Source organism: Idiotropiscis lumnitzeri, chromosome 6 (assembly GCF_059441095.1).
Source record: "Idiotropiscis lumnitzeri isolate Australia: NSW breed Sydney's pygmy pipehorse chromosome 6, RoL_Ilum_1.0, whole genome shotgun sequence".
Lineage (NCBI taxonomy): Eukaryota > Metazoa > Chordata > Actinopteri > Syngnathiformes > Syngnathidae > Idiotropiscis > Idiotropiscis lumnitzeri.
In genome coordinates this window covers 11406876-11428835 of record NC_142396.1, presented here as the reverse complement: position 1 = coordinate 11428835, position 21960 = coordinate 11406876, and the positions used below count along the sequence as shown (strand labels likewise).

The window sequence follows — 21960 nt, the reverse complement described above, 5'->3', positions numbered from 1 at the left end:
GATATGCCTGGCAAAGTGACAGTTTGGTGGCAGAAAGTCAATCTATACTCAGGACTCTTCTGATCACATTTTAGTTGTCTTAACACACTGGTCTAACTACTAACTTCAAATTTTGGTCAATTTATCGCAGTGGAGACATGACCTGCTCCGCGGGAAGTTTCTGTCCTCCCTGACATTTGTGTTACCGTTTGACAGGTGTACCACCCCAGATTCCAAACTTCGGATTATGCTGTGCAGGGTTTACGCCGTTAAAAAGAATCGAGCCCATCGTCTTAGACCCGCAATCGGTAAATCGTGTTTAGCAAAATATTTTTACGTCTAATCCATCCATCCATTTTGTACAGAATTTGCCCTCATTAGACAACCAAAATCAACAATTGTCAGAGTTCTCACTGAGCAATGCTTCTCAAGTACATTGTTTTCATGTAGTTCACTGCTTTTGATTAAGTTGAAGATGTCACCTCAACATTTTTATCACGGAGTGTTGACACAGGCCTTGTTTCCCCCTTGTCGCCGTTCTCCGTCGGATACATTTGATTATTTGCCTTGCAAAAACTAGAGCGTGATGAATGTTGACATCAACAGCGGGTGATTAGAGCTTTGTCTCGGAAAAATCCGTGGGGGTTCCGCACGAGTCCGTGTAATGGAATTCTTATGGGTTAAGGTCACGGCAACAGTTCAGACGTTTATTGATTAAATGTCGACCCGCCAGGTGAATGAGATTCACATCTCGGGGCAGACCGATGCAACGATCCATCCATCATCTTTGAGGAAACATTGAAACCTACACAAATAAATATCAATGTGGCATGTCAACAGCACGTTTGAGTATAATATTGCAACATCACTGCGATTTTTGAGCCGGGTTGAAAGTTCTATGAATTAATAAAACAACGGCAGTCATTTGTGGTGATATCTCATATATTGCTTGTTAGCCATTTATTGCTTCAAACGGAGTCGTTGGTCATAGAAGTAAAATGTGGTTGTAAGAATAGGATAGAATTTTCCTGTTGTCCATTTTCCTTTCTTGTGATTTTAGTGAATATTTCACTTGCTGCCTCCACGAGTGAAAACAAAATGTATTCTTTCACAGTTTTCATGGGGATACGCTTTCTTTTTTTAATTTTTGAGTTGAAGTAAATCTCCTCACTCCACTCCTACGTGTCTCTCAATGACAAAAGTAAAAACTGCTTCAGTATACTGTTGATACCCATAAAAAATTAAGGGAAACTCTATATATCGTAAATGACATCTTTATCAATTTAAACATGCAGATACCTTGTAATAAATCATTGAATCTTCTGTGTGAACACAGCAAACACACATTATGTCGCGTCAACGGTTATGTGCTTGAGGTTGCTCGAAGGCCTTCCACCGCAGGACTCTTGGATATGATTTGCTGATAGGTGCAGTGCAATAGTGGTGTAAATTAATTTGAATCCCAACCCCTCTAAGGGTGACCCTGCACCCCCCTGCCTACTCACATGAGACACAACCCTGGCAGTGGTGGTCTTCGTGCAGGCCTCAAGCATACAGTGACACATATAACCTTGCCCTGTCACCACCCTCACCAGTGTGTCGGCTAACATTACGCTGATTGACGTTGAGCCAACACTCCAGCGCTATGAGATCTGAGGCTCTGTATAACCTCGCCCTAGCTTATACCAGGGCTAGGACATTTGGGGGCATGGTGCCAGATCATGAGGCCATCTGTGCACGTGACCCACACAAAACATCAGTCGTAGCTTTTGGGGGATTTAGCTAATAAAACACTGTCGTGTCTTAATTGTCTTACTTTTCTGTTGCAGAGCGGAATGTACAGTAATGAATAGAATGGCTGCAAGGTGAACATTTTAACATCAAGAAACTCCGGCCTACCTATTTATGTTAATAACAAAAAGCCAATGTGTAGGAAGTAAGTCAGTCAGTGATCGTATTTTACACATCCTGTTCTTACGACTTTGGCTAAAATGCTAACAGTTGGTATCTGATCATATAGAAAGAGAACATCCTGAATACAGAAAATACAAAGGTCAATTGATGGAGACTTAAATGTGTCTCCTGTTAGGACGTACTAAAGGGAAATAAGAGAAAGAACAGCGAATAGCTCAAATAGTTATATGCTAGCAGTTGTTATGCTAACATTCAGCAAGATAGCATCTTGCTGCAGCACACAAAGTAGATAAGGATTTTACATTGCACCCTTTTTTTCAGGTACTTTTGGCAAGATAATCGATCAAATGTTAACATGTTGGTATATAATATATAGCAAGATAGCAACCTAACTTGAGAAAGATAAGCTAAGGTCGATTGATTAAGGATTTTACATTGTGCTGCATTTTCAGGTCATTTCTTGAAAGAATGCTTATGCCTTAGCCTACATGTTAAAAGTTGGTATGCTACTATACAAAAAGAAACCGCAAAGAAAGCGCTGATTCCGTTTGGTAAGAAGTGTTTGTAAGAGTGATTCTTTGAACTGTGTACAGATCTTTGATGTGTGACTTCTAGAGGCAAGAATGAAATGAATGTACCGATTCAGCATATAGAATTGGGTCGGGCGGTCGGGACAAATGATCACTGTGATTGGCTGTCAGCTAGCAAATCAATGCACTGGACAAGTGGTGGACAAACGGTGAACATTGAAGCTCTTTCTCAAGAACGAAATCAACTTTGCTCATTTTCCCATCTCCCCTCTAGACGTAACGGCTGGCTGGCCATCATCTCATTTACGAAAGACAGCCGTTGTTCGACATCACCGTCACAGGCTACGCATTGACTATCGCCTCCGATGACATGGATGGGGTACTACTTCTCACCCCTGTGCAGAAAGTCCAGAGTCGTTGGTGTCTCGCTTTTGCGGTGTGGTCTTTGGTAATTTTGGTAATTTTACGGTCCGACGTGTCGACTTCTAGGCTGACGCGATGGTTGGCCGCAACATCGCACATCATTGGTGTGTAAAGGCGTTCAGGTTTCTAGGCAACTTGTGTCTGTCAAAGTCAAATCTACTCAAATGCTAGTGTTACTGCATTTATGAGTCTTCTGACCTGCAGCTAGAAGCTTAACAAGCTGTGATGTTGACAAGAAGGTTTAACGATGAACCAAGACCTCGCTCACTGTATGCTTCAATGAGCCGTGGTCTTCACTTCCTGGGCTTTCTTTTGAAACTCTTCTCTATGCATCGCCTTTCTACAGAACATAACCAGTCCATAAGGCCTGGATATACTCTAGTTGGATCCATGGTGGCTCTTTAGGTCATTTACTAATGCATGTACTTGGCATCGGGCTGACACGTTTCATGTTCTGCCCTTCTGAGGGAAGCGTAGCTTGTAAAGCAGTGTATATTTAAAGTGCTGTCATGTGGTGACTCGTTTGGTGTCGTTGAATCGAATGTGAGGTTCCATGTGACCTTGGGATTTGAATAATGCATTGAAGTTGCTTAGACATTGCAAAAGTGATGCCTGAACCATTTTGACCTTATTTCCTACAACTATCTGTGAGGGGTAAATGAGATGCAAGAGCCGTTCAATACTCTGTTGAAGATTGCGATATTTTCTTGTGAATCCTTTTTATCATGCAAATGTGATTAAAACCCCAAAAATTCTGAATGAAAATAAAAATAAAATTCTGTAGAACCTAAACCTGAAAACTAAAACCCTATACCATAACCCCAAACACAAAATTTTGTTTTCCATCTGCATATTAGATACGGAATACAATGAGGGTTTTCAGTCTGTCCAGACATCCAAAACTTTATGGTCACAAGCACCGCGCAAAGGACGGGTTTCCATCGTAATCAGTGAATACGTCTATGTCATACATAAATCTATACCCCAAATCCCCAAGTAAAAGGATTAATTTGACTATTTTGTACAATGACAAGATTTACCATCCAAGTGAAAATGAGTGAATTATGCTCATTGAAGCATCAACTATAAAAGATAATGCCTAATGTCTTTGGATTGAAATGGTTATTTATGGAGTTAATAATGAGACCTAAACAGTGTTTATTGGAAAATGACTCCAATCAACTTGGTTTCGACTTTATACTAATCAAACATGCGCTGGTTCAATCAATGTCTATCGGAATTTATTTTAATTTCTGACACCTTTGGCTAAATAAACATGGTCTTTGGTCGAACTGACCAAGGAACATTAATTGTTGTTCCATAGAAAGGAATGTAACAGGAGTTTTGAGAAAGAAAAGTTAACTGCTGCATCTATTGTTAGTTTGTTGAAAGTTCAGTTTTGTTATTAGAGGCATCTATTGGGAGACTCGCAAACAAAGGATTTTAATAACACCCATCTTTCTCTTATGAGTTCATTTCATACGATACAATAATAGAGCGCTACTGTATTAACCCAATGTGAAAAATGTCACGACCTGTCGTTGAACTACATCTTCCGTCCACATATACGGCATATGTGAAAATCCTCCTGGGGGAAAAAAAAAAATAACAATTAGAGCAAAAGAAGAGAAAATGATCAACATGAGAAAACAATGGCGATGTTTCTAATGGCACTCCCCATTTGCCACATTCTGGAGGAAAATAAAGAAGACAGGCAAAACAGAGAGTGGAATCAAAGGTTAATTGGAGCCAGGAAAATGTCAACCAATTTTAACCATCACCCACGAGGGGAAAACTGCCCTTGGTAAAAAAGTTGGTGAAATATCTGGAGTGTGTATTAGTTTCTCGGCCATAATGGCCTCCTGAAGAGAGCGATGATGACATCTTTTTAGCACTCTGTTCCCCCTGCGGAGAATTTTAGGTGTGCACAAAACACCATGCAAAAATGTGTGTTTGTGTGTGTTCGCGTATAAATGCGAGCATGCTGCACTAGAAGATACAATGGCTTGGGGGGGACCGGGAGTTGGCAGCAGCCTTTGACACCTCCATGACGAGGCTTCTGTGGTCGCCAGAGTGTATGATTTAATGCTCAGATTTGGCATTTTTCAGTTTTAACTATATAAAACATCTCCTTTGCATAGAGTTGACCACATTGTTAATTGTGGCCTGTGGAATGTTGGTCCAGTCCTCCTTAATGGCTGTTTCAAGTTGCTGGATATTGATAGAAACTGGAACCCGCAGCCATATATGCCGACCCAGAGCATCTGAAACATTCTTATTTGAGAACACCCTTTTATTGTAAGCGGCCCATTTGAGCAACAGTTAATCACATTTTTTATGCGACACTAGTGAGGTGGAGGATTTATCCCAGCAATGGAGAGGTGCTCACTTACATGTTGAGACAGATGTTGAAACCATATCCCAGCTGTCGTCTGGTAGTAGGCTGGGGGCATCCTGAACTGGTTGCCAGCCAATGGAAGGGCACACAGAGACGTACAACCATTCACGTTCACACTCATACCTTTGGAGTGTCCAATCAACCTGCCATGCATGTTTTTGGAATGTGGGAGGAAACCGGAGTACCAGGAGGAAACCCACGCAGGCACGGACGGGGAGAACATGCAAACTCCACACAGGAAGGCTGGAGCCGGAATTGAACCCACAACCTCTGCACTGTGAGGCCATGGTGCTAACCAGTCGTCCACTGAGCCGCCTCTACCATTACATGTTTAATCTAAACCAAATTTCCGGTTTGGGATTAGAAATCTTGGTTGGATTGTGGTTGCTTTTCGGATTGGGGAAAGGGTTAAGGCCAGGGGTTAGGATTAGGGTTACATTCATAATGCAATGATGTTCTGGTATATTATTTACTCATTTACCGTAGTTACTGTTTTGCATTTAGTTTTTTTTCTCTTGTGTTTTTTACTGTTAAGTAGTCAATGCAGTACTTTCATTATTTTGGTAGGTTTCTAATTTCCCCAAAAGATTTTTGCAAAATAGCTTTCTCTTTCGACTAACGGTTCTGCTATAATGCTTTGATATTGAAATCTCAAGTGAAATATTGAAAAGGAGCTGCAAGGGAAATGAACGGAGGGCGCTGTTATGAGGCTAATTTGAGTCCAAAATGTCTTGTGCCTCAGCAGTGAAGTTGGCCTGCCCTCTTTAAAAAAAAAAAAAAAAGTAAAAGACTGAAAGACTTTTGTAATGCTGATCTTGTACTGGGTTTACTTTTTGTGGACCTGAATGAACTTGACGCACAGTCCTTTGAGATTTCATGAAATTCTTGCATTCAGTCCTGTATCATGTGACCGTATCGAGCTGTTTAGTGGATGGAAATGTGGGTGCAGTGACATTTAAATTGATTGGCTATTATTAAGACTATTAAATCTCATTGTCAAGCGTGATAGATATGTCTCTGCCTCTGACAAAGGACAGCTGAGTCTTGATCTTCCCAGCAGGAGCACTGTGACTAATGCCAAAAAAAAAAGGATTAGTCTCGGAATAAGAGAAGGTGCTGTAGTCCGGTCTTAATTGGCAAGTCCTCGGCTTGATCTAGTCTTGGGGCTGCCACTTGCTGAACTGGTCAATTAATCTTCCCTCCCTTATAATGAGGCGGGGGATTTCCGATGGCTGCTCGCGCACACAAAGACACAATGTGTGCCCAAAGGATCTTCTGCCGCTGCACAAAGTGACCTGACAATTAAAAAAAAGATCCTCCCCAACCCCACCCCACCTCGCCAGTTGGCAAATATCTCTGACCCAATCTTATATTAAAAGGACTAACAATGACTTTAAATCAAGTACCAAAGGCACAAAAAAAAGAGAGGGAGAAAGTGTCGAATCCTCCATGAAATAAGATTGTTGCAGTCCAACTCTGCCCTTCTTCCTTTTGAGGTTAATAAAACGCGACTTGTTGGATCCTCCCCGCTGTGGACAACAAATGCGCTCGGGGCTGATATTAATTTAAAGATAGATGACAGTGGAAAAGGTTAAATATGTAGGGTTAACCGTATTTGACCTTGAATTGTTGCTGGCATTAAATCCAGTGGGTGAGAAAGAGGATAATAGAGGAGGCAGTCGCAATCAAAGGCAAACTCTAAAAACAACGATGACGTTCGACCTTGACACGCATTTTCATCTTGCATATGAATGTCATACATCTGTGTTGTCCAATTTGTTATCGTGATTTCTACGCTAAATGGTAAATACAAACGTTAAAGTTTCATAGTTGTCAAGTGTGATACTCCTTCACTACCAGCCAAGTTAAAAAAAAAAAAAAAAAAAAAAAGATCTTGACGTCTTTAGTTGTCGATGGCAGTAAATGAGTTAAGATGGTGCTCATTTTCAAGAAAACCTTTTAAGGAAGTCAAATAATAAAGAAATAGAAAGAAATATAAATAGAAATAGAAATCATGCAAACCCTGGAATTTACTCAAAAAGGATGTTACAAACTAAACTATCTGAATTCCTCTTCAATTTTCTTCCCTATTTCAATTCAAATTTGGATTGTGGCAAATGACGCATGTGTTATTTGATTGATTTTCAGTGAGTCGGAGTTGGTCAAGCTTTTGAATTATCCCGAAATGGCTGCTTCACGGGAAAATGGCCGCCTCTTTGTTATTTTTTTGGCCATGGGTCTTTGAGGCTTTTTGTGCATCCTATTATGATTGCCATGTCTGCTCAATTTTGTGTTGAAGGGTGAAACTGGTGACCTACCACTTTAGTGGGAGCTACTATGGGCGTTGTGGGGTTGTTGTGTTTGGGACCCTTAAAATGCATTTCCATCACGATACTTGCATAAATGTATGCGTTTTCAGGCATGTGGAGGCCTCTATAAAGGCGATCTATCCGTCAAAAGAATAATAAGAAACACAATTTCAAGAAGCCTGAATGAACATTCCACAATGATGTTCGCCTCACTGAAATCAAAAATCAAGAGATACACATTGCACCTTGCTCAGAAATCCGTGGCTCAGAATTAAGGTTTCTGATGACCTTGTTGAAGTTCACCTTTGTGACAATCCTCAGTGATCCATGTCTAAAAGCAGGTTGTGAAAGCAGACGTGTAACAGGTTTTACTTCGATACGCTAGTGAGCAGAAAAGGATCCTCTCGAGTTTCGGTACTCCTTGTTAAGTCTTTTCAGGAGTAAAGAGTATATTTTCCAGATACAGTCTGGACTTGCCTTCGTGGTGAATGCAGCCGAACCTGCAAGCTTCTGACATTTTATGTCCAAACACAATGTCAACCTCCTTCGTTTAACATGGACAAAATTGTTCGACTCTGTTTTCATAGCGGGGAGCACCTTAAGTATAGGTCAAAATCAGAGTCAAGTCTTTTTGGCTCTGCCTTGTGGAGCGCAGACTCCAGCGAGAATAATTATTTGTGGAGGTTTTAGGACCTCGGGGGTGACGGAGTGGGCGGGAGGGGCAGAGGGTGCGCTGAAACGGAAAGTACGCCAGTCCCACTCATGCTTGATGCTCAGTGAATCTGAAAGGTCATGTCATGTTTTCTGGCAATTGACTCGATTGGTTTGGATTGTGCAACATAAGGCCGGGACGCTCGTGTGTATGCGTGCTTTGTGCGTTTCTGCCTATTTACTGGGAAATGTGCCCCTGGGTTGCTTTTTGCATTGACCTTATTACCCCGCGCAGTGACGTATTTGCCCCATCACTTGCACCCTCTGACTCTAGAACATACACGCCCCTGAGTGACAATGGTCAACACAGAACATTAACTTTTCATTGAAAGTATTTAATACGTATTATTCAAGCTAGTTTTAGCAGTAAAACACTGTCTTTTAATTGAAAAGCAGAAATGAACTGAGCAAAATGTACTTTCATCAACCCTGATTGTCATTATCAAACATCAGTGGAAAATAGACGCTAAGAACCAATTTATGATGAATGTCACGTTACCTCTCTCTTTCTCTCTCCTCTTTTCATTTATTTTTTAAAAATTGTATTACAGAAAAGATTTAGAGTGCATCAATTTGTTTGGGATAAGATAAATGCATAAATCAGAATGCCACTTCCACCTACTGTAATGGATGTGCAGTTGCACTTTATTCTAGTATGGCAAAAAAAAAAAAAAAAAAAAATTGCATATGTCAATGGTACCTGGTCACTGTGGGCTGCACAGATTAAGGGGAAAAAAAAAACTTGCAGTTGACGCATTCAGGATGCCAATCGCATTACGCTAATATTAAAGACACGCGCTATTGCGGAATGAGTAACGATAACACATACAAAGCCCGCTGGTCACTCAGAGCGGCGAGCACCACACCCCACTCGTCACACTATGCCACCATCACCTGGTCCGCAAAAGTTATGGAGTGGTAGGAACCGGAAAATGGTTGGGGACCACTGCTCTCGGTGTTAAGCGTCCCAGTCCATGGGGGCCCGTCCCGTTATTTGAGAAATACTGAACTAATGCAATCTTGGTGCCACGGAACTGTTGAAGTGAGTTGAGAAACTTTCGACAAAAGTAGTTCATCTTTAGGCAACAATAAGACAGTATGAACCTTTAAAGATGGGAGGTGTCAATTAATTGCTGATTTTCCCAATTCACAGTCGGACTTGGTCCCTTTACCCTTCTTCAAATTGGATGAGTTTTAAAAATTCTAAATGATGTTTCTAGTTGTTTGAAAAAATAATAAATACATGAGAAACTAAAATGTTCACTTCTTAATGTTATGTTTTCCTTTCCTTAAAAGGAAGCTGTTTTTTTCTGGTATAATTACACATTTATTCTCATAGAATTAGAAAACGTTTTGGGAAAAATAATGCAGAGAAGTTCATTGTGGGAATTCCAGACCCACCCTCGATGTAAGAAACCATATTTTTTAGTTTTTGTAGTTTAAGCCTTAAAATAATGAATAAAATATAAAATAATTTGTCTTATAGTTTAATTATTAAAATACCCCCAATACAATACAATTTTTAACACTTTAATAGTAAACACATTTGAAACACTTTTTTAAATGGTTTACAGAGAAATCCCTGACATAGCGGAACTACGACGGCTGAACCATGATACAAGCAAGGAAAGACAAATGTATTTGTACAGCCCGTCGCATATATAAAACAATTAAAAATAGACAGTTGCTTTTTTTGCCTGGGAAATTGCCACTTTTAAAAGCATTTGCTTTTTAAATTCCGAGTTGATATTTTAATATAATATACTTTTTTGTAACTTTTTCCTAGTCCTCTCAAAATGACGACATGATATGACACATAATAATCATAGAAATACCCAATAATTCAAATAACTACTTTCAGAGATAAAGCCTAGTGAAATAAAAGCGAAATTACAAGTAGGCTTCCAGAGGATATTTTGAGTCCTAGGCCGTATTATTATTTATGGAGAAAGGCAGCAAAGTGGAGTGAGTGTTTCCTCTAGGCAATAGCCCACAACATGTAGTTTTACCAGCAAATCCTTCGCCGGGCCTCACTCCTCCATGCCTACGCGCTTGACTTCTGCACTCCAGCAGATCGGTGGCAGAGGTCCAGAATCACTTAGATCATTTTACCCGGGGCGCAAAGGGGGCAGAGAGGAGCCACTGACCCTGTGCTCGTCAAGGCAGGGCTTTACGCCTCGCTGGTTTCCCTGGTGTGACATTTCTCCTGTATTTGCCCCCGCCCACTGCTTCCCCCCGTATAGAACCATCAAGGCAGCGCAAGAAAGGAAAAAAAAACAAACAAAAAAGATCATTGTCTGCGGAGATATCAATCAAATGCACAGCATCTGGGGTCACTCCGCTGTCAAAGCTCCCCGTTTACTGTCCCGCTACTCATGCAAAGTGACAATAATGACAGAATGTCATCAATGTTCGCCAACGTCGTCCCTTAACACAATGCGACGTTTTCCTTTGGAAAAGAGATATCATACCTGTCTTACTCCCATCATCCTTGCCCTAGAACAAACACCCCCGCCCCCGTGCCCACTGAGGGTCAGACATCAGTCATGACATTATTAAAGGTTCAATTGTGCCTTAAAACAAGGCCTCTTCTCAATGAGGATGTGTTGTGTTGTAGAACAGATGGGGCTTATGCAGAGCGGCTTTACCGTCTATTTTAAGTGCTTTGGAGACAATGATCTAATGAGACATTTACATTTTGTTCAGGGGCTTTAAGAAAGCTCAGAGCCAAGCCACAGTCGCTCATCAAACATAGCAGAATAAATGAGAAATGGTGTTGTTTCGCAACCTTTATTTTGCCACGGCACTTATTTTAGACAAAATAGTGACATGATGTGCCAATTAAAAAATAGAACTCTTAAAAATAAATGTCTCACAGTTGATTTTATGAAAAAAAAAAAAGAAGTCAGAAGTAGACTTTTACATACACTTTAGACAAGGACTCTCCAGAACTTGCAAAAACAACCCAGGCTAAACTTCCTCCACAAACAAATATCTTCTCTTAGTTGAGATGTATCACTTCAACAATATTTCGTTGACAACAATTACTACTTTCCTGCAATTCTTTTTTTTGACATTCTATTCCAAATGAAAAACTATTAAAACACATGCACATGAGTTTCCACAGCCTTCGTCATTGATGCACCCTGCAAGCAATTGCAACCTCGAGTAAGTCTACTCACAGCTGTTTATACACAATAGAACTGTATGTACGCAACTCTCGTGTGTATTAACAGACCGGCGTAGACTTGAAAGGCTCACACGTTCTCCCAATCCATAAACCGCTGTCAAGGGAGTTATGAAGCTAGTGTTTAGGAAGGTAAAAGCATGAACGTGGTGTTGCTAAAGCCCGAAGATTCCACGACAATCTGTTCCACTTGGTTCCCTCCAATACTGTGACCTCAATTCCCAACTGTTGTTAAAGCCTCCTCGCGCGTTTTTTTCTTGACGCACCTCGGCGCGCGCAGCTCACCCTTTCTGAGCATACCGAGTACAGAAGCTGCACAAATATCAAACGATGACGCAGTGGAGGTGCCGTGCATTAACATCCCACATCCTGGGGCCCGGTAGTATCTTCAACTTGGTAACGCTGTGAAATGACACTTTCAATTGAGGTCAATTGGACCCCTGCTTCTAGATTTCCGGCAGTCTTTTCTGCCAAGGGGTAATCACAGGCCGCAGATATAATTAAAGTTACAGCTCGTATAACAGAATATTTAAGCAACACTAGGGGTTAGTGGCAGTCCATCCCATCATCCAGACACGGTCACCATCATGGATTACATGACTTTCCCACAAAGGATAACATTTGTATATTAAACCGCTGTTCATCTCGGGGAAACCGAGGCCCGCCCACTTTTGGTGTAAATCTGTGATCCATAGAGATCATACAAAAAAGTGTTTGTTTCTCTGCCTTTTAAAATGTGTTTAATCATTTTAAAGCACATATTCTAAATCTATTTGCACACACCACAAATATTTCAATCATAAAATGTACAGTATATATTTTCATGTGTTTTAGATATGTTCCTTTAAGAGGCGTCGCCGGTGATGTCAGCGAGACTGCATGTAAATTTCTTACTGTGAGCTTTGGCCAACAGCTCCTGTCCGAAGTGTGGTCATCGTACATGTGCTTTACTGTTCAGTTCAAGAAAAGTCTGTCTCTCGATTGCACGAGCCATGATGGTCAAATACACAATTGTTTGAACAAGGCGCACACACACTTGGTTTTTACAATGTTCAGCAATTCTTTAAATTTGGTAATTCTCATACATGACAAAGCATATATGTGCTTACTGAGCTTGTAGTGTGTGCTGTACAGTCGGGCATTCACTATTCAGAGGGGGATTGGCACCGGCCTGCTTGTGAAAAGCAAAAATCTATTGATTGAGTCTGTGCTCCAGATGACCCACTCAGCACACCACACATAATCACATCTCCAACAACCTGAAACCTGCTATCTTTTGTAGTACCAAGACTCACCTGTGAGAGGCAGTAAAGTGCCAGTGGGCTACCAGACTGCTGGAAAATACAAAAAAGAAAAATAAGATTAGATTGGCTTTACTATGACGTGAATGAAAAAGAAGTACTGGAGTGGCAATCTGATTGTTGGTCTACATTTTGGTTTATTGCGAATGATAAAACAGGACAGGACAGGATTGGACAATTTGCATTCTGAGGCAGCTGGTGACATATTATCCAGATCTACACCAAAAATGAACGTGCTACCCCTCTACATGTCACTTTGCTACCCCTTAACTACATAACAAGCCAACAAACTTACAAACATCAATTCTTTTCCCCTTTACACTTTTGTACTTTGTGTCACTCTGAATTGATTCCCAATGTGGGCTTCTCTGTCCTTTCCCGTCGCCGAGACAAAGCATAGCATCTCGACAGCGGGGAAACGGCACTCTAGTAATTATCTAATTGTTCAAGCCATGTCGTTCTTTTGATTTATGGTCTTGTATCAGTGGCCGACGACGATTTATAATGTGGTCTCCCCACTCCCCACCCTTGTGAAAATATGAACCTGAATTATGTGGCACCGGTCCAATTATTATTTTTTTTTGTTGGGCCGAGGTGCCTGGTGACATTGACATCGTGCATCCACAAACAGCTGCCACCGAAGCTTTCACCTAATAACAATAACACGATCAATCGGTTTTGCTGGCCCAACCACTCCGCTCACGTTGGCTGTCAGGATAGCACTCGTTTCGCATGCTTACATTTTACTTTAATCTGAACTTTATACCATCAGGAGACAAAATGAATCAATTTTGCATCAAAGTACATTCTCATCAAGCTTGCACATATTTTTTGGGCACAGGGCTTCTGCCAGCAGCTTCGTTCTGGTGTTTTTCCAGGGGTCACACAAAGTGGAACTCCTCCCAGAGATTTTTTTTTTGTGTGACTGCTACCAAATTTCAGGAATGTATACTAGACAGATGGGTGACGACAAATGGGAAAGCGTTTGAGTTTTCATCCATTTGTCGGTAAAGAATGGTGGCGACTTTTGAGGACTTGCCATTGGTTCAGTTGGGCACTCAAAAATTTGTGGAAAATTCAGCCCCCAATCATGCTTCATGAAATTTGGAAAGCGAGTCTTAATTGAAATAATGACAAAGTGGCTTTTGCATTTTTCGATTTTTCTAAATGCTGCAATTGGAGTTTGGAAACCCATGTTGTAGGTGGATTGTAAGGCAATATTTTAGATATTTTGGGTGCCCGCTAGAAGACGACAAATATAAAATTCCTCGGAAAAAGTCTGTGAAACCCTGCAGTAATGGATCCGTTTCCAAATCCTGATGTATTTTTCATGGAAATGACCTGAATTGGACCTTCCATTAATCCAGGTGTTCCCCCTATTATTAAGTTCAGGGCGCAAAGTCAACAAACAGCCACTATGTGGAGCAACTAGTGCAAGCGCAAGGACACAGTTGACATAATACATAACGCCCTCCCAAACATCCCCCCGCACACCGTGTGGACAGCAGGAGGAAACGCCGATATTGGTTGAAGAATAGCGCCAGACATAAGCACATCCACTGTACAGTAGAACCCCCCCCCCCCCAACACACACACTCACACACCCTTCAAATTAGCACCAAGCCCAGAGACCGTCACTGGGTAGTGTGATGAAAAGATGCACGGCTGCCACTATTTGTGCCGCCGAGGCATTCATCAAATTAATTACTGGCGAATCCGAGCACCTCTCTGATACCTCTTTATTTTGAGTCCGGTAAATGGGGCCTCAGACTACAGCTGACAGGAGAGGCCTAATACACCCACGGTGTGCCCCCCCTCCCCCCATGCACATAATTAATCGAAATCTTCACTCGCTTGACAAATTGGAATGATGAATCTATCTTCTATGAATAGCTTAAGAGAAAACGCATAATCAGTCAAAGCTATACAGTTTGAAGCAACATCTCACTCCCTCTTGGACTCTCTCTCCACCGTCGGGTATGATCTATTAGGCTGCAAAGCAAACATGCCTTTTGAAAAAGACTCCCCCTGCTCCCGGCACCTCGATTGATAACTTTGGCTTCTTACTGTAATAGAGCGGTCAAGGTGGAGGGTTCTTTTCTTATAGTTCAAAAGAATTGGAGAGAATATAAATCAAACGCCAGTGTTCTTTAGTGCTGCAAACATAGATGCATACGGATGTTAACATGACAAATGTTAACAGTCGAAATATGCCTCGCATTATTTTTTACGGGGAATACTGCTGATATTACATGTCAACATTATGTAGTTCAACTCACTTTTGTGAAGCTATTTTGGATTATGATACAGTGGTACTAATGCAATTATTCCAATGGAGATATTTTGGGAGAATTTCCGTAAATTGTTGACCAAAAGTGAAAATTATCTATACCTTAAACTTAGATCCACACTGTGCAATCACATCAATAATTTTGATGCTGATGACGATGATAATAAAAGGCCAGCAAGTTCTTCTCTGCTTGCTCAAATAACTTACTTTTGCAACCTAAATTCTGATATTATTTGCCTGAAATTGTATTAATATAGTCCCAATTGTCTATTCTCTTCATTTTATGGTGATTTTTATTTATTTATTTTTTTTGTACAATTTCAGCCTCTATGTGTTGCCATGACAAACTCTTCTTCCCAAGGCCTTGAGAATCAGTCATGCTGGATGTTGTGTTTGCAAAAATATTGTGTCGTGCGTATTACAATGGGATGTTTTTTAACAATAGAGGTCACCATTCGTACACAAAGAGAATGAAAATAAAGGGGAAAAGAATTACATTTGAGATTTATACAGGCTACAGTCTAATGAATGAAAAGGCATTTAAGACAATTTGGGGAATTACAAATACACGATCAAACAAGTCAGAATCAAGTTGGAGCAGTTCTTGTTCCAGTCAAGTACAAAAAGCAAAACTGCCCCTAGTGGTCGTGAAAGGAAAGGTTCCCACTTTGCTGGGCCAAGGCTTGCTAGTTGAGATTCATCTGAACTGAAAAGAGATAAAAGCCAGACACAAAGTACGCCAGGCACATCATATCCACTCTAATGGAAACACACATGAAGCAAACGAGACATTACAAGAAGTTCTGTGATAACATGGGGAAGTTTTCAAAGAGGAGCTGCGCACATTGAAAGGCACCAAAGCCACCATTCATGTGAAAGAAAATGCTATTTCCACGCTTCTTCCGTCCTTATGCCATGAGACCAATAGTGGATGTGAAAATTGACAGGTTAATTAAAGAGAATTAAAGATTATGGGCCGCTCCAGTAGTGCCCATCCTAAAATCAGTGGGCACAGATAGATTATGTGGTGACTCCAAACTGACAGTAAATATAGTGTCATCACTTGAGCAATAGCCGATACCACGCATGGATGATTTGGCCATGCTTGTTACAGTAAATGCACTAGCATTTTCCAAGTTAGTCATGAGTCATGCTCGTCAACAAATACTCATGGATGACGACTCCAAAAAAGACTTCACAGTGAGCACGCACAGAGGATTGTTCACCTGCAACAGACTACCGTTCGGTGTTGCCTCCGTTCCGACCTTATTTCAAAGAACGATACAGAGAAAATTATATAAATGATATTTTTTCATATTTGTCAATGTTCTAAAATAGATGTGGTGTAGTTTTTATGAGCAATTGGGTAGATGTGTTTACAAATGCATATTGTACAGTATAATGAGTATTGCAACGGGCTATTCTTACCGATAGAGGGCACCATTTGTACATGCATGCGTTGCGATAAGGCACGAAGAAGTAGAAGCAAATGTACCATGCTATGAGCTTGCACACTCTGCAGATTAAAAAAAAAACATCAAAGGATAAATCTCGTTTTCTTTACACCACCAACATAACACCGGACAATGTAACTTGACTGGAAATAAGTAAGAAATGGGAGTGTTCCAGATGTCAATTTCAGTTTGACAAATTAGATTGCGCTCTTTTTTGCAGTACTGTATAGCGTTCTATATTGCAGCGTGATAGTGGTTGTGCTAAGAGGTGGATTGAGACAATACCCAATGTTGACCCAGGTCGTGTGACCTTCTGAGGTGGCATTGCAAAAAAAAAAAAAAAAAAAAAAAAAAAAAAGCAGAAGAAAAACTACTTGAGGCGTTTCACCTTTTCCTCAGTTGAATCCTCAAGAGAGTTGCCAAAGACTCACGTGATGATGGTTCAGTCACCACGGCATTGTATATAAAAGTCATCTTTTGGTACAGCCAGTCACTTGTTTAAAGCTGAGATCATAGATACTGGTCATTAAGTTGTGCTCAGCTCCACACACATTGTCGGTCCACACTTTTTAAGGATGCCAGGACAACAACTTCACATTCGCGAGTGAATGAAAAATCACTCAAACAATATCCTGTGTGTGTGTGAGGAGGGGTGTGTGTGAGTGTGTGGGTGAATGTGAAGGTTGTTGCTTTGAAGGACATACAGTTTCTTGTCTATGGTAAGTAGTCATCCCTAATAGCTTTTGGTTTGGATGTGAAATATCGTCTTGCCACATGCGGATGTGACATTATTGTGTTCTCCGGGGAAAAGTGCAGACTGATCTTGGTTCAGCGGGAAGAGGAACAAGAAAGGGGGCTAAATAATGGCTCGGCTTCATGAAATAGTGCATAAATCCTTTTGCTTTTGTTATTTCTAACTGAATATAATCTTGCAGGAAATTAAATGGAACAAACCTGTGAGACTTATTTGGCCAAAGTGTGATGTTGGTCTACTATATATCGGATATATATTTTTTAAATTTTATTTAAATCGCTCCAATGTTTTAAGTTGCACCAGTCAAAAATGTATCACAAAGAATAACAAAAAAATATATATTTTTAAGTCACATTTTGGGAGGAAAATTAGTTTGCAGCTTGGACTGGCACCCAAAGTCCTCGTTCCCGATCGTGGGGAAGGCAGCGAACAAGTTCCACTTGGATTTCAAAAGTCTATTTTTAACTATGGAAATGTTTTTAATGCGAGTTTAAAATGGCTTACCCTAACAAGAATCACATTTGGATTGTGACCAAAGGTAGAATTCAGGTGCGATATTTCCCCCTTTGGTGTTGTAAATAGTAATTCCATGTGTGGTGGATGTCGTTTGCTAAATAAGGTAGCACAAATGTACCAAATGGATTTTCCAACAAATTGTAGAGAACGCTCTTGGAAAAAAATAATTTGAGACACACTTGAATCTTTGAAACAAAAGCCTGAGTGAAGGTCTTAAGGCTCCTTGACTGAAGATGTCTTTGATTGAAATCTTTGCTGTGGAGCGTGACACCAGCACTTCCTTCGCATCCTCCTATTATCAGCTGAGCCTGCAGAGCACAACCTAATCCCTCTTCGTCAAGGTGCCGTGGACAGCAGTCGGCGACTGCCAATTATTCGCCCGCTAGCCCCTCTGACCGTCCTCAGGTCCTGTGTAGGACAGCTGAGAAGTAACCACATCCAAATGCAGTGCAAGGCTCAATTGTTTTTTTTTTTTTTGCTTTTGTTGAGTACTTTTGCCAATCAATGTCATTTGAGGGGCAACATTCTAAATCCTGTTGTATTTTCTTGTCGAGAAGCAAAGCTAAATTGATTTAAAAACAATTATAATTTTGAGAACATTCATTGTGCAGATTTCAAAAGTCAAAATCAAAACTCAGGACTCTATTGTGATAACAAAAATATCACAGTGATATTGTAACGGATGTTTATACGTTTCTGGTTGTGTTTTGCGAGACCCTTAATTAATTTGCTGTTCGAAGTTGGATGTTCTCCCCGTTAATTCTGATTCTGATTCTGATTAACTCAGTTCCAGCCAGATGTCTGTGTAATGTGGACTCCATCACCCAAGTATTCAGTTGTGGTGTTAAACGTGCTAGTTTTTTTAGTTAGTTTAGCGTAGAAGAAAAATCCTCTAGTCGTCTTTGTTAAATAATTTTTTTTTTTTCATTTGTTCAGACAAACAGCAGCTCTTTTTTAAAAAAAATTTTTTTTACCTCTACTAGTTTTCACATGTAACTGCCGTCGTCTTCGAAGAAGGAACGTACGCGGGGGCTTTTCATGCAGTCTTTCTGTCGTTAGCTTACTGGTTAGCATGGCTTTCTCCACCTTTTGTGAGAATACGCGTCAGAAAAGTATCTTATTTACTGCTCCGGAGTTGCATATTAGGAGCGACTCCACTGCACGTTTAGGTGCACCAGTAGCCAGTCGACGCTCATTGCTAGCTACTGCGGCGTAAGTAGCACACAGCTACCCTAGCGCGATAGGTGACGTGAGCTCAGCAAAACTTTTTTATGAGTGCAATGTGATTTCTAAATGAGTGGACAAAGTACTTTTTTTAATTCAAATATTTACACTTATACTTCAGTAAAGAGTGTAAGTAATTCTACTGCCTATAGTGAGACCGCGTTGGTGTCAACCGTGAGATGGTCTGCGCTTGTAAAACAGTCACAAAGTGGGCTTTCAAAGTGTGTGAGTGGGGTGTCAAACTGGCTGCACAGTCATCGTCAGGCTACTCGGGGGCAAGTCCATCGGAGACAGTATCGTCAGATTAACCCTCAAGCTGAGCCTCGACAACTTCCTGTTTGAGTACCTCCGATTCGTTTTTAATTGAAAGGAATGCCAATTACCCCACGTTACATTGCCGGAACGGCCTTTGTGAGCGAAGACCGGAGAGTGAGCTCATTTACTCGGTTTCACTCTCGGGGCTTCTGTGCTGCGGCGCTAAGCTGCATTCTGAGAAGTCCATTGTTTTATTGCAAAGCTTGTGAATATTGGATAAACCAATTTTCCGCCCAAAGCCTTTATCTGAAAGTCTCCCTCCCTGTGCAGCTCCTCAATTCCCGATAGGAAGATAAAATTGCGTCTTACTCTTCATTTAAAGTCAGGTAGATGTCATTCCAAAGTGCATCGGTGTTCATTGCCTTGTACTTCAAACTCCAAACACGGCACACTTTATAATTTGTCAGAGGTATTCCTTGTAAATGTAAGTATTTCAGGGCCTGTGGCTCAGAGCGCCGTAGAACAGAGAGGTTGCAGAGTTCATAAATGAGTAAGACTCTCCAAATGAGTTTGGTGACCTCTTAAACTCCATGAAATTAATATAAGCAGACATCTTTCTTGCCGCGGGGCTAGCGCAGAGCTGGAGAAGATCACTTAAGCTCTTGGAGTTTCATCAAACTTTTATAAGCCGACTTTCAAGACACATTGTTGCCGCTGCCGGTGACTACGGCGAGCATTACGGAGCCAAACAAACCTGTACTAGCCCCACTTAACCCTTCATCAGGAACGTACGCGGGAAGGCAAAAACCACCATCCACACATATAACATCACCCCGGGGCTTTTCACAGGGACCGTTTCTGATTTGTTTTTACAAGCTTGCCAGTTCGCAAGCTCACGGCTCGAGGTAGTCCAAACATTTAATTTATTACTGACACTAAGTAGCTCAAGATTGAATTCATTTGCTACAGCTGATTTGCACTAGAAAGTCGTCACGGAGTGCGAACACATTATGTTATTATTCATAGCAGAGCAATTCATTATGCTGAAACATCTTTTAAGTACTGTGAAGCTTGGTTTATCTCAGAAGATATATTCCAGACCCGCCCGTGATTAGCTGAAAATCGGCGATATAGTGAGACCATATAAAACAACTTTATAAAAGTGAAAGGTTTTACCCATTCCACATGTTTCAAACCCACTTAAACTTGTTAAAACATATGTTTAAGCACATTTTAAATGCATTGAATACAAAAAAAAAATTAATTGGGAAAAATTAAGAGAAAACACATGGTGGTCTCTGTGTATATAAATATGCCTTAAAGGAGCGTTGGTTTGTGACATCGGCAAGTCTGCGTGTGAAATGGGAAATGTCTGAATGGGAGCAGTGGCAAACAGCAGTTCCTGTGTTTGTGTGCTTTACAGTTGTCCCGGCGTTGAAAAGTGCATCTCAGCTGAGGTATTTCTTTCCCATCTGCAAGGACATTACATTGCGGAACAGAATGTTTTTGGTCCTGATTACATTAAAGAAATGCTGATTAAATATAAACCCATTAGGGCTCTGGGGATTGCTGACTAGGGTAAAATTGATATTAGTACAATCGGTTTAGCCCAGGTCTCAAAGCAAATAAGTGAAGCGGGATGTAACTGTTATGTTGCACGCAAGTGGAATAAGGTGCCAACGGAAATGAAATCAGTACCAAGTGTAAATAAATCTAGGTTACTTTCAGTCGGTAATTTTAGAAAGCTACTAAGAATTTTTTTTTTTTAATTTGGTTTCAATGCGATAAATGTTCTTTAAATAATGCTTAAATTACTTTTGTTTGCTTTCATTCGTCTTTGAATTACTTGTTGTGCTATTTGTTTTGTGAAGCACATTGTATGTGTAACTTCTTTGCCTTGCCCTTGCCTACTGTCAAATCCCATGAAAAAGGAATGCCTCAAAGTGCTATCTTGCAGGGGAAAACTGTCCTGGCCTTTCTAAGTATCATTCAACATCACAAGTTAAAACAGTCATGCGCTTGTTGTTATATGTATTCATATTTTTGGGGTATGGGGCATTCAATACGATTTCAGTGGTCCCCAGCCACCTATCCGTGCGTCATTCGGTACTCTGCATATACTGTATGACCCAATTGGGAACGTATGTTATCACCCGGGAGAGAATATACATCACCGATGTGATGAGTAATGCAAAAAAAAAAGGTACAAAAATTTTTTATTTTTATTCAGATTTTCGACAAGATGCCCATTTTTCTTGAAAATGTGGGTACAACAAAAATTGTATTTAGCTTAAACATTGATTTTCATTGTGATAGCATGCACCTGTAATTTAACAGTATAACAGCTGCACGTAAAATGACTAACATATGGTGGTCAATTTCTACCTAACGGTGTGATTGCTTTTACAATAGGCCATTACCCCTGCATTATTCCCGCACTAACGTAACTCGAGTCTTTTCGTTGAGATGCGACACACTCTTTGTACCTCTGGTAGCAAAGTGCTTGTGATGACTCCCTGGAGATGCGCGAGAATGTGTTAACAGCGTCTAAACCTCTACAGCCTGCTCATGAATCTTAATGTTGATCTTATAAAATGAGCCGTGCGGTGTCAAAGAGAGTAACTCACCGAGCAGTCGGCGGGGTGCTAATCTGAGCATGCATTTGGAAAAGAAGCGAAGAAAAAATCGCGTTGAGAAATACGAGGTTTTTGCTCG

At 40.7% G+C, this 21960-nt stretch overlaps 1 protein-coding gene across 1 annotated transcript in view; it reads right to left on the bottom strand.

Annotated features, from left to right (window-relative positions):
- lysmd4 (LysM, putative peptidoglycan-binding, domain containing 4) overlaps positions 1–21960 on the bottom strand; it is a 42229-nt gene that overhangs the window by 7072 nt on the left and 13197 nt on the right. The window contains exon 2 of the mRNA XM_088299567.1: positions 12747–12785. The gene's annotated coding sequence lies outside the window, so the exon portion shown is untranslated. The remainder of the gene's footprint in view (positions 1–12746; positions 12786–21960) is intronic.